Below are 17,152 nucleotides of genomic sequence, written 5' to 3'. Positions count from 1 at the left end.
TATAAATCATTTTTATATTGCTTTAATCATATGTATAAAGTATCTTTATACAAAGAATAGTAATATAATGAGCTTCTGTGAATAATTGAGAATTTCAAGATAATGATTTTTATATTGTTATTGATTTTACGAATAATTTAATATCGTATACAATTGATAAAACGAATTTTATAGTTTTTAAATATTATATATTGTATTTATAAATAAATTCTATTTATTAAAAATCTATAGAATTTGTCGTTTTTTATAAAATATAAAATTTATAATTAAAAACATATCAAGTTTGTTAATAATAAAATATATAATAGAATATTTAAATTTTAAAATATATTTCATATAATTTATTATTTTTATGATAATCTGGTAAAATGTTTAAAAAAATACATTGGAAAATATTCTTAAATAAGAATTACTTTATGCATCATTACGAACTTTCATCTTTCGAAAAAGATGATTTTTACAATTTACATTATCTTTTCATAGTTGAATAAATAAATATTATTGTATATGTTCATTAACTGATTTTTCAAAATATTTACAATGCATTTTATTATTCTCTATTCTTCCCCGTTAATGCATTTATGTTAATGTGAGACTAATATTAATTAATAAAAAAAATATGAAATTTTATTCATTTTTACCATTTTTACCTCATTTTTGCTTTCTTTATTTTTCTCTCTTCTTATTTAATCATAAAAAAATAAAATATAATAATAATAATAAATTTTTTATATATTAATTTACATTATAGAATTAAAAAGAAAAAAATTGAAATGTATGTAAAAAGAGAAATATAAAGTTTCTTTTCCTTTAAAACATAATATTATATATTTTAGCATTATATTACATATTTAATCTTTAGATAAGAAATAAAGTTAAAAAGTATATATATAATATTAAATTGTATTCATATAATTGAATTCATTATTTATTTTATACTTTTATTTTATATTTTTATATTTTATATTTTATATTGATATTTTTTTCAAATATTTTTATTACAAAAAATAATGATTCCAGCTTTTTCCCAAATTCAATATTAAATAATAATCGAGCATGAAATTGATGATAAATTTAAAAAAATTTATGAAGGCAACTTAGACAATTATCTTTCAAATTAGATTGCATAAAACTTGCATAATTCATTTGCTCGGCATTTCATTGAATCGGAAAACGCAGTTCCACGTATCGATTTTCTCAATTTCCCCCGTTTATTTCATTCTACCGACGCTGGATTATACCCCACTCTGGCCAGCTTTGATAAAAGGATATGCAGAAAATGTACATACCTGATGGCAGAGGGTGATTCGCTATCTCCCAATGAGCATTACGATTCAACCCCCTACGGTTTAGCTACCTAAGCCAAGAAAATTGAACGAATATAAAACTAATACTTTCGGCCTAGAAATGATTATCTACCTGGTAAAATGTGACTTGTAACAATTCAACCCTGCTTTCTTACAATAATACCAACTATAGCCGATTTCGATGTGACCCTTTTATTAAGAAAAACTTGTCCACCTGGTGTGCAACACCTTTTTTAATTCCTTTTTAGGTTCCCCTCACTTTCCACGGTCCTATCGATAGTGAGTTTATATACTGACGATGCGTGTCAGTGACTCTCAAATTTTTTTCAACTGTTTTGCAGTATCAATGATAAAACTTTTAAATTGTAAACTTTTAGATAGAAATAGTGATTTAATTTTTTTTGTATTCAATCGTTGAAAGAGAACGGAATATATAAATGAATAAACAAAATGATAAAATTATAAAATGTATGTATCGATACGATGTATATTTTTCAAACAACTAATTGAGAATCACTGACCTGGTGCTTGTCCAGGAAGCTAGAGGCAAATGGTGCAGTTTTGAACGCAATCGACGTTCTTTCACCCTACACACGTTATTCCTTACTTACTTTCGACTGGAATGATTACAAATGTAAATTAAAAAAGTTTTGATAAAATTTAAGAAATAACGATATACATACGATTAATATATAGATGTTGCTTCTTTATTTAAACGAAAAATTCAATTTTATAATTTCAAATTAAATTATATTAATCTTTAAAACTATATATCTAATATATATTTATTAATTTAATGTTAACTATTAGTTTAATATAATTTCTCATAAAAGTTACAGTTAACTACAAACATTTATATTAAATATACTTTATGAAATATTAATAAAAAAAAAAAATATATATATATATATGTATATATTCTATAATTTAATTATTTAAAAAGAAAATAAAAATTATGCATTAAATATGATGTACAATACAAAATATGATAAAGAAAAGGAAACTGAAATTAAAAAAATTTGAATTAGACTTTCATCCCTTTTGAAATTTTCTTCTCAGTTGACATTACAATTTCATTGCTTGTCATCATAAACACACTTGAACAATTTTCAAATGCAGTTTAAAATTTTTTTCTCTTCAACAACATGAAATTTCTGTATAACAGTATTGTACGAAATAACAAGAATATTTTTCACAGCAAAAATATAATAATTATTTTTAATCTTCTGTATTAAAAAGATTTAAGTTATTATATAATTTTTTATTTTATATATATATAAAATTATTAGAAAATTTAAAAAACAATTCAAAATTTTTTTACAAGTTATAAGCAATTTGATGTTGCATTAGATAAAGTGAGATGAAGAGAAAACGGATAGTCGTTGAATGAAGTTATGCCTTACTATTATTATACAGCACTTATACATTATCTTACTTCATCTATTATAAAATGGAATAAAAATGCATTTAATACAAGTGTTAAAAACAATAGGAACTTTGTATCTATGTAAAGGAAATTTGAAATTGAAATTAATTCATTAATAAAATCTTTATATATATATAAACAAATTTTTATAAACATAAAATTTTTTTTTAATAATCATATTTGATGATAAATAGAATAATTTAAAATTAAATAATAAATAATATTTATTACAGAATAATAATTTCCATGTTTAAAAAAAAATGTTGAAAAATACGATATTGTAAAAATTATACATGATTACAATTACAATTTCTCATTCTAATTTACAAATTAAAAATTATCTAATATATTTCAATAATTCTTCTAAATAAAATATGATATTTATCAACGAATAAATATGCTATCTACTCATAAAAAAATATTATATTTCTTTTCTATTATAAAAAAAACGAATGTCAATAAACTTTAAATATAAACATACAAATAAATTAATTACACTCGTGTTCAATAGACTGGATAACTTTAAGATCAACTATACCTGTGTCGATCGAAATTTTCAAATTCAACGTGAAATCGCATAATCATATCTGATTGTATTATAACACTTCCATCATTGTTGTAACTAAGCAATCCCGAGATATTGTTTATTTGCATGGAACTACAGAAGCATCGCGTAAACAGTAACTAACGATTCGGATTTCCGTTGCACAGATCGCGCACGAGTGCACGAACAAACTGCCGATATTGCGTAGTATGTTCACGACTCGTAGCTGCAAGAAAAATTGAAGCATTTCCGTCCTGCTGTATCGTATCGTCTTGACTGTAATTAACACTTGTTAGAGTGATTCAACGGTTGAGAACTATAAGCACAAACCAGTCAGTCGATTTGATAATGATTATTATGTGACGTGGTATAGTAATGTGTTTGAAGTATTAGCGTGATCGTCATTTATTTTTGAACGTACGACATTATCGACGATAAATATATATATATATAGATATTGTTAAGAGAATTCTAATTGGATCATACTTTTAAAGTAAAGATAAAGATAAATAAAAATAATAAAAAATTCGTGTTATTATTATTCAATATTTTTAGTAATGGTAATGATGAATATAAGAAGAACATGACAGAGAAAGGAGTTGTATTGTCTTTTATAAAAAACATATTAATTTATAATTTATAATTTTTTCTCGTTATATTCTTTTCGAAAATTTCAAACTTGTATTTAAATTTTTTAAATACAATGCTATAAATTTTTATTATATACGTGTTGTATTAATATATTGTATGAGGGCGTGCTTTAAAATAATACTGATTGGAACGGTGTTCAAGGTATTATAAGATCATGAATAAGACAAATAATTCAATGATTTCGTAATATTTTGTTCATTAATTTATAATCTTATTTGATAAATTATTGATAAATTTTTCAAATATTATTGTTACTATTTATCACAATATTTGTTTATATTTAATTTTCTATTCTAAAATACATTCGAAATTTTTAACATAACAACTTTATAAATAAATGAGTAAAATCTGTAAAATGGTCACCAAATGTTTTTAAATGTTTATAGTATGTTATATATATTGAAATAGATATAGATTCAAAAACAAAAATAAAGAAAACATATGCATTAATATAAAAATTAGCAATTTTAACGAATTTTAATTATTTATAAATTAATAAATAAACTGTCAATCGTCATTTTTTTGTCCCCGAATATATTAACACTCTGTATACACTAATATAACATCTAATATTTTAATAAATCTAACAGTGATCGAATGTATATTTGATAAATATAATAATAATAATTATAAGTAAGTACTATTCATTTATGAAATTAAATATTAAATGAAATTATTTTCAAATAATCTTTGCTTAATAAAAATATTCCAGTTCTTAGTATTTCATCATTAAATTTTTCTCAGCTCTGCTATTCGAGTATTTCTAATAATTCGCTAATAATCATCATGCTCATCAGTCTTATGAATATCATTCGCCAATTCTCACATTATTTTTTTCATTTTATCGGATTTTTGTTAATTGCAAGGACATTGAAGTATATCATACAATTGGAATTTTAGGAGACTATACAGAGAACAATATAAAAAATATATTCGTGATGTGTTATGGATTATATCTGGCGAATTACCAGGTATGGCGGATTATTAGGTGTAGGCTCATTCAAATGTACTGTATTCTTCCTGAATATATAGCATATAATATAATAAAAATATAATATTCAAGCATACAGTCAATAATAAAAGTTTGCATCTTAAGCGAGCTCAACTAACATAACAAGTCACATTATTAAAATTAATAAGAATCTCGTTTTTAATTTTGTGCATAAGTAGAGCATTATATATCTATGTATATCTAGTTTACAGTTTCAGTATTTTTAAATATAACTTTGTAATGGTACAAGATAAAGGAAAACTTTAAATTATAAAAAGTTCAGAATTTAGTGTACGATAAACTAGAATATATATTTAATATACCTGTCGTAAAAAATTGTATTCAGAATATGCTGATGAGCAAAAAATGCTGAAATTTAATTAAATTCAAAATTATAAAGTTAATTTTATTTCTTTAAAGTATATATATATAAAGAAATTATTTATGAATAATCCATTAAGTTCTACATACAAAAATCAAATTTTAGTACTTGCATTAGATAAATTTGTAGTACTTTTCTTCCTTATTATACATTAAATGTATTCATTAAATGCATTTGTACGATATAAAAAATAGAAGAAACAAAAATATAAAGAAAACAAAAAATCAAAAAGAATATTACTAAAAGTTTAAAATCTTGAATAATGATAAAATAAGTTTCAAGAGTTGAACTTTTATTTTTAATTATATTTTTCTCAGATTTACTGTTTGGCAACAGTTATATTTGTATACACGTATTATATTTTTTTATATATTTTTAGTTTTTTAAAAATATATTTTAAATATTAATGCAAATAAAAAATCTAGTTATAATAAAATTATGAAAGAAATATTTCTACATACATATTTTGAAATAACGTCTATTTATGCAAACATTATATCGTTATATAGATATAATATGTACAATTACAATTTAATTTTATCTCCAAATATTACATCAACATTAATTTTGTAAACATAATTTTTATCGATGAGGAATATATAATTTACTTATTTTTATTATGTATCATAACTTTTATATAAAATATCACTATAATATAATCGTGATATACGAAAATGTAAATTTATGAATGTATGAACCTTCTAATAAAGCATTTCTAAACCTTATATGATACTTATCTGTATATTTATATGACATATTCATGGTCTTTTCAGTTGTAAATGTTATATTATAATATCTCTTAAAATTTGAATGCTATTTATTATACTCATAAACACCTTATGTACCGATTCTATTATATTAATAATACTGAGAATATATATATAAGTACTGTATGCTTATATGTATACCATTAGAATTAATGTTATTCGAATATTTGAGCAATTCGAAATTCAAACCGAAGAGATTTTTCCTCGAATCGAGGAAAACTTTAGAAAAGTTCAAATTCGATTCAAAAGTTCGAATTATTTCAATCTTTTTATGCATGTTTTAAATATCTGCTACGTTAAATATGAATAAAAAAATTAAATATGATAAACATTTATATATTTTTGTGAATGAAATAATTATCAGTTAAAACAATTCAAAATAATTTGATTATTTCGAATTGTGTCGAATTACTTTATTTATTTTACCTTTTATTTATTATTAGAATTAAATCAACTTGCTTTTTCTGAGTTTTAGTTTAACAACATTTCCTAACTAAAATATGATTATTAAAAAATATTGTATGATAATAAGTAAAAATAATTTTTTAACTTGAAAAATAAATAATGTTTATATAACAAAATATATTAGTACTATTTAAATTTTATTATATTAATTATTATATTTTTGAAATCGTAGCGCTAAATTTTCTATTGAAAAAAAAACGAAAGCTAATCAAACATAAATACTTATATTAAAAATTAATCGCATTTTTATTATTAATCATATTCATTACCGATTATATATTTGCAAGCATCGTATGATAGTCACTGTCGTAATGAATATAATTCGTGAATGAGTTTTAAAAATAGTTACAGTATCAATGTCGTAGATAATTTATGGCTTAACAATATTCCAAAAAATTATTATATTATAGTTCGAAAATTATTTACAAAGTTTAATTATATGCCAAATTTATTTATCAGTCGATTAAAATTTATGCCTGTAGATATAATTGAATATTTATACAAAATAATAAATATGTATATATCTCTATATGGAGGAACATTTTTAGAAAACCGTTTTTAGAGCCAAAACAAACACACAAATTGATATATAAATATGTCGAATAAGACTTATATTAAACAATTTAAGCCAGGTAAAATCAGATGAGAACAGAATGCAGAATGGTGGTGTAGACAAAATGATCTCATTTTATCTCGTTTTGTTTAATGCAAATTTTAATTATATATCAATATATCAATAAAAATATAAATACATTATATAAAATATCTATAAAAATTTCTTAGAAAAATTGAAATTCTTTAAAAAATAGTAACGATACTGACATGCGGATGTCTCATACAAATATCACATTTCTCATACGTAACGTGATTAATGAAATGTAGTCACGTTTTACGTATTTCTATTCTTGTACGCAATTCTATTCTTGTATTTGAATTATATGTATATACGGTATAAATAAATATGCACGTTAAAAATAAATACATACAAGTCAATTCAAATTCTATATATAAATGATACGTAATATATTACTAAAAAATTACTAAGATATAAGATTTCAATATGCAAATTAAATTATAAAGAAAATATTGATGAAAAAATAAACTCATTATTTCATCGTTACAAATAATCGATAAAATTACATACAATATATTCTATACAACGAGGAAAAAAATATATAAATTAAATAAACAAATTGAGAAATATAAATATAATGGAAAATAGAAATAATAATTTAGCGAGAAATATAATTATATATACGTATTTATTTTTATATCCATTCATCACTTCGTTGGAATGATTATTTTTGGCACTGATAGATAAAAAAGGATGTACAAATTATATTTAAATATAACATTCAAAGAAAGTTCAAAAAAATATACTTCTAAAACTAAGTAAATAATTTTTCATGATGCCAACAATAAGTTGGCTATAAAAGCTTAAAAAAAAATTAATCAAAATCGAATAATTAAATACACTTGATATAGTGATAATATAATTATAATTAATCATTGCTAGGGAAATGATTTAAACGTAAAATATCCGGGAAGGGAAATGGAATTCGACATATACCATCCTTCGTAAAGATATGAAAAGCAAACCTGATTTGCCAACCGTTTCGCTATGTAGAACATTTCATTCGTAATTCCGGGAGTTTGCTGTTGCCAAGTTGGCAACTAAGAGTCGATCGATAAACTCAGATTATTCTGGCTGGCTTCATTCCCTGCGTATATGCACAGACTTCCAGCAAAGTTCGAATACACACGTACTGAGAATTCGTGTAGTGTTTTGCATTCTTTATGAACTTAACCGATGCACTTACCGGTTTTTATAAATTCCCCTTTGTTCCGGTAACTACGACTTGACGGAAGTGACGCACGTTCCTTGATATCACCTGCAACAGAAAACTGTAAATGAGTGCATGAACAGTTCGTATACTTTTACTTACAAGTCACCAAACGTATATTAATTTTAAATATTTTTTCATTTAATACAATTTTGTAAAAATTTAAATACGTTAATATATATATAATAAAATATAATTCGTATAATTTCGAAAAAAAAATATCCAGGCCATCGAAATATATAGATTTTATTACATAAAAAAAGTATTAAATTATATTTTCTATTTTTTTTATATAAATTTAATATTATTTATATAAAATCATTATCATTTTATACAGATTAAAATCTCTATGCGTTAATTTGTATGCAATATTAATTTATTCTTTATATCTTACATATTTTTTTTTTACTTCATTTATGTTTAACAGATTAAAGAAGATTTATATTCTCTTAAAAAAAAAAAATATTATAAAATGTCTAGTAACTTATGATCGGAAGTGCATTTTTATTTTTTCATTTGATATCTGTTCATTGTTCGTTAATAAAATATTTGACTATAGATAGGCTAAAGAAAGTAAATTCAGTTCTATAGTGAATATAATAGTTCATAAATTCTTTGTTTCATAATTATTATGTATGTCTTTTTCCTTCTATCCTAGTTTTAATTCCATAGAGATAAACTTTATTTCTAAACTTCAATATTTAAATTAATTAGTATACATTTACTAGTTTATTTATTTGATAAAATGCAACAATTAATTGAATTCTATTTATTAGAAATTTCAATTTTAGCTAATATTATAATAACTATATCAATTGAAATTATTTATCTAAATAAAAATATCTATTATTCGAATGAAAAACTATAAATTCTAAAAAAATACGGAAAAAATATTCAATCATTTTTCAAGATAAATTAATCAAACAATTCGAATTTTCTCGAAAAGTTAGAAGAACTAGTTTACTTGATAATACATGTGAAAAAATTTTGGATAAAAATTGCAATTGCTCGAAAATTGCATGAAAAAAAAAAGTAAAAGTCTCTTTTGTACAATTTTCTTATTCGAGTCTGTAATAAGAAACAGAAAAGAAGACAAGTTAAAAAACATAATTTTGTAGATTTATAAAATTGCATTTCAGTATGTGTACACACAATGATTGAAAATTAAAAACAGATTATTATACGATTATTAAGCGACAGGTAAAAATATAAAAATCTAAACAATAATATTTTCTGTCGAATTTAAAACTTCAGGTATATACACATAAATAGAATATCACAAACACTTAATCTTAAATTTTCTTATAGTATTCTGTCAGGTATATGTATGTAATAATCTTTATATTTTTCTGAAACGAAATTTTATTATTTGAACTTTTCTTTTAAGTCTTGAATATAGGAAAAATTTTATAATATTTGATACGATAAACTTAAGTGAAAATAAATAAAAGATTATCTCTCTCTTATTTCTACTCTTATTTCCTATTGTGCTCACTAGCAGGTCATACGACTTTCTGTCGTCGCATAATATTTACGTACTGCGCACCCCGGCGCAATGATATTTGTCAGCTGAATTATATTTGGATGCTAATTGACTTCTATACCTGATGTTTATCGTCTCAATGTTTAACAATACGGAGAATTTCAAAGAAATGCGAACAAGTCATGTTAAATCAAACGATGACACTGATGATACAGAACATAAGGTGCAAATTTCTAACTAAAAATAATTTTGATTTTTGTATCATCAATATATAAATAAATATTGAATATCAGAGAGGAATTGAAGTAAAGTGATATTTATGATGTAAATAGTACATTGCAAGTAGATATATAGAAATCTATTACTATCAATTCAATTGTAAAATGTCTTTCTCCAAATATTTAATGAGCCAGAAAATTTAAATTTGAGTGCATTTGAAGATCTTATAAAGTATTATGAATCATTTAATCATTTAATCATCAATATTTATAGAAACAAATATTTATAGCCAATTGTATATTTCCAATCAGGAGTAATTAAATAACCAATGAAAAGATACCAATACATAGGAAATGAGACAGTATCTTGAATTGTTTCTATGGATAAAGCTATTTAGATATCCTTATTACAGTTATTAAGAAGCGATTATTGGAAGAAACGTTTGTATAATGTCTTATAATAAAATGGACTTCAATAGTTGATTGTATATCCAAAGACAATAAAAAAATTTATATATTTTAACTGTTTTCAGCTTTTCGACATTATGATTTATACAAATAACAAATTTTTTGTTTTAAAATATCGTATTATGATTACTAGGTTTCATTATTTTTATTCTATAAATACATTTTGTAGCCTATAATAATATTTAAGACAAATAAATTAATTAGTTATTGAAGTCAAGATAATTTTAAATCGTTGTAATTTACATGTTTATAGCCAATCATATAATTCGAATTTATTTAGAAATGGAATATTAAAATGTTCAAGCAAAGAAATATATTTATATTTGATGAAGCTTGTAATAAACATACATAAATAACTTGAGACATGCAAGACAAAATTTTTTATTTTGTCCAAAAATAAATTAAAAGTTAAGTATTAAATTTTCTATCTAAGATTATTCTTAATTGTTAATCCTTGAAGTTAATCCATATAAAAAGAAGTTAATAAAAGTTAAATAAAAATCATAAATAAATGAAAGATATGAATTTCAAAATTCATTTCTAAGAGATATCGATTTCGAATATTATATAGTGAATATTATATAGTGAATATTATTTCATGGATCAATGTGACGAAATATGAATAAGATGTCTTATATGGATAATATCTTATATTATGAATTACGGGCACATAATAAAACATTAAGAAAAAATAAAATATTATGTGATTTTTGCTTTCAAATGATGTTATTGAATATGTTAAAGAATTAAATTTCAAAATAAATGTTAAATTCAATTAATTTTCTTTTATTTTTATTCTTTTATTTCTTTTTGTCATGCATATCCTTATTAATTTACCTACATTTTGAGCAAAAATTTTAATTAATTTAAATTACGAAATAAATTTTAAGAAAAATTATAAAATTGGACAATATATTTATCATTTTTTTCTATCTTTTTTTTTTTTGTATAAATATAATTGAATTATTTGAAAATCTTATTTACATATTTTCAACACAACATATGTAATTAAAGTGAAAAGAATAATATATAATTATTATATCATCATAACAAGATAAAATTGATTTTTATTGATTAAATTATTAAATGATTACATTACTGATATGCACATACATAAAGAGAAAATCAAATATCAATCAAGGAAAAGCAAATATTTGAAAATATTCCCTGCATCTATAAAAAACAATAATTAAATAACGAATGTGTTTATTCATAATGAAAATATTATAATCAAAAAAACCTTGAGATCTCATAACGCAAATATTTTTTACGTCATCAAACATTGTTTTTAATTAATATTCATTTGCTGCACACATTTGTTCCAGTGTTATTATTAGGATTATTTTTTATTATTTAAATAGTTGTCATCAAATCTAACATTTACTTGCAATATTCCTTTCTACATAAGTTTGAAGAATGATATAATCAAAAATACTTTATGAATCAATGATGAATCGATCATTCTTGAATACTACTATTGGTAATATTAATAATACTAATTAAAATGGTAATTATAATTCAAAATATATATTATATAAAAATTTTATTATAAAAAAATTTCTTTTCAAAATTAATGTTGCCTCAATTTTTATTGATAATCATAAATTATTTTTTTGAAAATTTATGTTTTTTAAGGAACAAATATTTTAGAATGTTAAGAAAAAATAAATTTCCATGTTCTATTTATTATAATAAATTAATAATATCAATTAAAATGAATTGAATAGAAATTCAATCGAATAATTAAATAAAAATAAATTCATATTGTCAACATTTTTGTATATTATTTAAAATTAGATTTTTTGTAATTATTAAAATAAGAAAAAAATTTCGAGGTTTGAGAACTTGAAATTTTTTTTGAATTTTGAAGATTTTCGAAGTTTTGAAATATGCCATTTTTAATTCTACGAGAAAAAGACACCAATTCCTTCTGTGATATAACTTTAAGCGAGCAAGAGTAGTATAACAGTTTTTATCCAAATTGGTTTAGTTAGATAGATCGTGCCATTTTTTTGATGCAGTGATAAGAAATAAATAAATGATCGATTTCACGAATGTATTTTTAAATCATGCTTTGACAGACAACAATGCATTATAATACAATGCTTTTCGACCATACTGATATTCAATATATAATACAAGGAATTATATACTATGAAAAAAAGATAATGCATGATGATTTATATTTCATATAAATTTTTATATATTTTTTTTAAATTAAAAAATTAATTGTGTAATTAAAAAAAATTGATTAGTTAATTTGTTTTTTTTTAACAAATTGAAATATGACAATGAATTTTTAGGAATATAAATAAATCATTTAAATTTTAGTGGTTAAATTGTTATATAACATTCATTGCATGTCATATCAATTTAAAGAAATGAATAGTGTTTTATCAATTGTTTTATTATAAAAAAATAAATTGTGTATTATAATAAACTTTAATATCGAATTTGTATACTATTCTTATACACTTTTTTTCTTGTAGCTTAAAAATTACTAGTTGCATTAAAAGCTTTCAAGACAATTGCATTGAAGATAATCTGTCATTGATATAAAAAATTGATAAATATAAAAAATAAGCATTATAAAGTTATTAATAATAATAATAAAAATTTTTTACAGTAATTTTTTATAATTTTAACTCTCCAATAAACAAAATTTCTATTAAATCAAACTTTGATTAATATTATTTCATTACATTATAATTAATAAAGTTATAAATATTAAAATAAATCTTATTAAAAATTTAATCATATCGTTTGCAATAATTTAAAAAATATAAAAAAACTATATCGATAATAGAAAAATAAAATCGAACATTTTGTGACCGTGATATAAAAATATTATTTGCATATATACAACTGCGTTTTGAAAGACAAAAACAAAGAAAAACCGCCTGGATGATTCTTATGTATTTATTATATTTATTTTTAGAAGGTGATGTAAAGTACCGTTTTCCAAGAATTCCTGAAAAAGAATATTATTGACATTTGTTACACGAGACAGACAAATATTTTACATTGAAAATATCTTGGATAACTTTTGAAAAGAAAATTTGAAAGAAAGCAAAATATGAAATAATCTTAAGTGAACAATATTATTGACATCAGCAAATAACATAAAAACAGAAAAGTATTCATTTTTGATTCTTTCATGATTAATTCAAAACATACGTTACATATTTTATAATTTCAATAATAACAATAATAATTTCAATAAATTTTTTGTTAATATGCACAAAATCAAAATTTTGAAATGATATCAAATATCATATAGTCAGTTATATATTTATTTTTAAAATCTAATTTAATTTGTAAATATTAAATTGTTTTAAATTTTTGTTTAAAATGTTAAAATTAATTACTAATGTAGATTAATTAATTTTAATGAGATTATTCGAATGATTCAGAATAATAATAATAATGTAACTTCCATTAATTGTTTTTTCGAGAAAAACAAGTTTTTGTGAGATGTTCTTGAATCAATTAAATATAAAACGAACAATATAATGTTAATTAATATTCTATATCTATTACACAAATTTTGAAAATAGCAATATAATCTTGATTGAAATTTTACTAATAAAAATAATAAAAATGAATGTGATAAGATTGGAAATATATTATTATTCTGAATGACCCATGTGTAAAAGCAAAAAAGAAGTCAAATTTAAAAAAAATTAAGTATTAATCATTTTAAAGATATCTTATCCATATTTTGTAATAATTATATATTATTATATATAATAGTTCATTAAATAAGATCTTAATCGTTATATTAGAATTAAAACAACTGATAAGACAACAACATTGATAAATAAAATTTTGAAAATTAATGACTCTACAACGGTTTAAAATACATATGTAGTGTAATATTTTGAATATATCTCGATTTTAACTACAAGAATATTTAATAAAAAAATATAGAGTTCCATAACAATTTAATTGTAATCTTTAAAAGCTCTCTATCTTAAGCTCAAATGATTGTCATCATAATATATCATATATCTCAGTATTATAAAATTTTTATCTGAACTATTTTTGATACTTGAAGAAATAATTACATTTAATGATTATCACTTATCATTAATAGCAATAACTATTATTCTATCAATTTTATCAATTGAATGTATCATCCATATATGATATATATATATATATATCATATTCTAGAAAAAAACTTATTTTCTATTACGAAATACACAATATAAGTATAGATATATCTTTTCCAACATAAAAATTATTGGTTATAAGTTTGGTTGCGATGTTTCATTCCATCCACCAGATTTAGCAGAGCGTTTTTCTCTGATTTTTTTTACGTAATAAAATTCTCTCAGTAGAAAATTGTTTAAAAAGTAATTGAAAAAATAAATACAGATATATGTATCGAAATTTTTCAACATAAATAACAAAATAATGAAGAAATATTTAATTTACTCAAAATATGACAACATACATAATTGATTAGATAATTTTTAAATATAATTTCTAAATTTAATATCCTATAAGAAATATTCTTATAAAGAATGAATTTATTATTTTGTAGCTTAATATAATGATTTATACATTTATGTAAAAACAAAATAAAGATATGTATGCACACCTCGTCGTCTCTAACAAATAGAATTTAAAACAATATTATATCTTACTGCAAGTATCATGTTAACTAAAAATTTGATCACAGGATATGCAGAAAAATTAAACGAATAATAACAAAATAATTGAATGTTTTATAAAATCAAGTAAAATTTATGTTTCTTTTTTATAATGTCGATCACTTTTTAAAAATCTTTCAATATATAATTTTATTTAAATTAATTATTTTCTAATTAATTATGTATTTATGAAATTTACAATACAATAAAATAAAATATTTTACACTATTTATATTTTTAGAAATTTTCGTAAAAAAAAAAAAAAAATTAAAAATAAAAACATAGTAATTTAAAAATTTTTGATAAAAAATTTAAGTATTTATTAGTACAAATTTTTTACAAATTTTAAATATATTATAAGATTTAACAAGGATTTGATAATTATTAAATTTTTTTTGAGTTATTATTATATAATTTTTTATATTTTAGAAATATTTATTAATAAACTATCTTTAATAAAACTATCTTAAATTGCTGTATAATATGATAACAGATTAGCATGAAAGTCATTATATAACATATATACCCTATATATATAAAATAAAAATATTCAAATATATATTCAAATATTCATTATAATACAATAATTTACAAATTATTTTTTTCAGATAATAAAATAATTTTTTATTTCAGTTCTATTTTAATCTATAAATTCTTCATTTTTAATATTTAGATAAATATTAATGTATCAATAAAAATTTCGAAAAAAGTATCGTTATATTATATATTTGCAATAGAAATCACAGCAAATAAATTTAACAAATTATTCATACTTTATAAATATATATAAAATTTATGTATTTCAAATATATACTCTATACATAATTTTTATATACATTATCGATATATTAATTAAAAATATTTGAATGTTTTAGCTATATAAAAATCGTACGTACGTAATCTAATTTTTCTTTCAATACATAATCCATTATGTTAATACGTATTTTGTCATTACTGACGGTATCGTATTTGCATTATTTAAATTCTCGTTAACACGAAAGAATATAAAGAACATGAAATGTACATACAATATCAAAACCGGTTGCACGATTCAATAGAAGGATGTACTACTGCTACTATTGCTGCTATAAAATCGCCTCTGTCTGCCTGTGTGTACAAAAGGTTTGCGAATACCGGCGAGTCAATGTAACGCGCATGCGCATTATGCTTGCAAACGTTCGTAAATGTAAATAGGTTGATTTCCATCGGAGTTACCGATGACCGATATTAGATTTTCCATTGATGTCAAGAAATGATCGATGACCGTTTAAGGGATTAATTAAATGATTTTGATTAAACGAATAGTCATATTCGATACTTTTAATGTCAGAATGTAAAGGTAATTACATCTTTACGAATATAATCATATTAATTTTTTCGTGACGTGGTTTTATCTTTTTAATACTATGATATATCTAATGAGATATTTTTCGTAATTAAATATTTATTTAATTTATTTTTTAGTTTGTATCATTTTATTTAAATATTAAAATAATAATCTTATTTTTATGTATCTTGTAAATTTTTTGCAATTCGAAACTTTATTTTAAAAATTTCGAAAAATTAAATGACAAGATAAGACTTTAATTTGCAAAATAATATTTTGTCACACATAATTTATGATAAAAATTCCAATCCAAAAAAGTCGTGAAAATAAATTTGTACCGTTATTATTTAAAAGCATTATATAATATACTAGAATGTAATAGTACAGTTAAATTTTATTAATCATAAGTTCGGAATCTAGCAGTTGACATTTTTTTCAAAGAATTGACTTGAGTCGATAAATAATAAAAATAGATAAAAATAAAGAAAGATAGATAAAAGGAATATTATGAAAAAAGAAATTTTACTTTTTTTAATTTTGATTTTATTTCACGAAAATAACACAAATGAATTGTTGAAATTTTTTCAATTAAATTGATTCCAAATATGATGTATAAAATTT

The 17,152-nt window shown here is 21.1% G+C and overlaps 1 protein-coding gene across 8 annotated transcripts in view; it reads right to left on the bottom strand.

The window, feature by feature from the left end:
- Ipk1 (Inositol phosphate kinase 1) overlaps positions 1-17,152 on the bottom strand; it is a 262,505-nt gene that overhangs the window by 130,673 nt on the left and 114,680 nt on the right. For 4 of the 8 annotated variants that reach the window (XM_086908379.1, XM_086908381.1, XM_086908376.1 and 1 more), the window contains one exon: positions 8,354-8,425. The gene's annotated coding sequence lies outside the window, so the exon portion shown is untranslated. Of the gene's footprint in view, positions 1-3,271; positions 3,471-8,353; positions 8,439-16,232; positions 16,294-17,152 lie in introns of those variants that run through there. The other 4 variants (XM_086908378.1, XM_012491273.3, XM_012491272.3 and 1 more) reach the window with 3 other exon arrangements.

This window comes from Apis florea, unplaced genomic scaffold (genome assembly GCF_048593485.1).
Source record: "Apis florea isolate Af1SG1 unplaced genomic scaffold, ASM4859348v1 contig_3078_pilon, whole genome shotgun sequence".
NCBI lineage: Eukaryota > Metazoa > Arthropoda > Insecta > Hymenoptera > Apidae > Apis > Apis florea.
This window is presented reverse-complemented; position numbering and strand designations above follow the sequence as displayed.